This window comes from Wasmannia auropunctata, unplaced genomic scaffold, assembly GCF_000956235.1.
Source record: "Wasmannia auropunctata unplaced genomic scaffold, wasmannia.A_1.0 LD336095.1, whole genome shotgun sequence".
NCBI classification, from domain to species: Eukaryota; Metazoa; Arthropoda; class Insecta; order Hymenoptera; family Formicidae; genus Wasmannia; species Wasmannia auropunctata.
The window spans coordinates 98,575-98,867 of NW_012026795.1; positions in this window are offsets into that span (position 1 = coordinate 98,575).

The window sequence follows — 293 nt, forward strand, 5'->3', positions numbered from 1 at the left end:
CACGGTGGCTGAGGCCCGCGAAGGGCAATACGGCCGGCGATTTCCCCAGGGCCCGGGGACGTCGCCGAGAGCTGCCGGGGAGAGATAGCCCCGGAATTCAAGGGCGAAGGACGCGCCCAGCTGAGTCCACGCCGCCAAGTCCCGGATTTGGGGCGACCTCGCGCGGGCGCGAGGCGCCCAGCTGACGCATCACCTGATCGCGCCCGTGCCACGGCAGGACCCCACACGGCGCCGCGATTGGTCGCGGCCGACTGCGCCGCTGTATTGCGCACCCCCGGGCTGGGGGTGCAGGC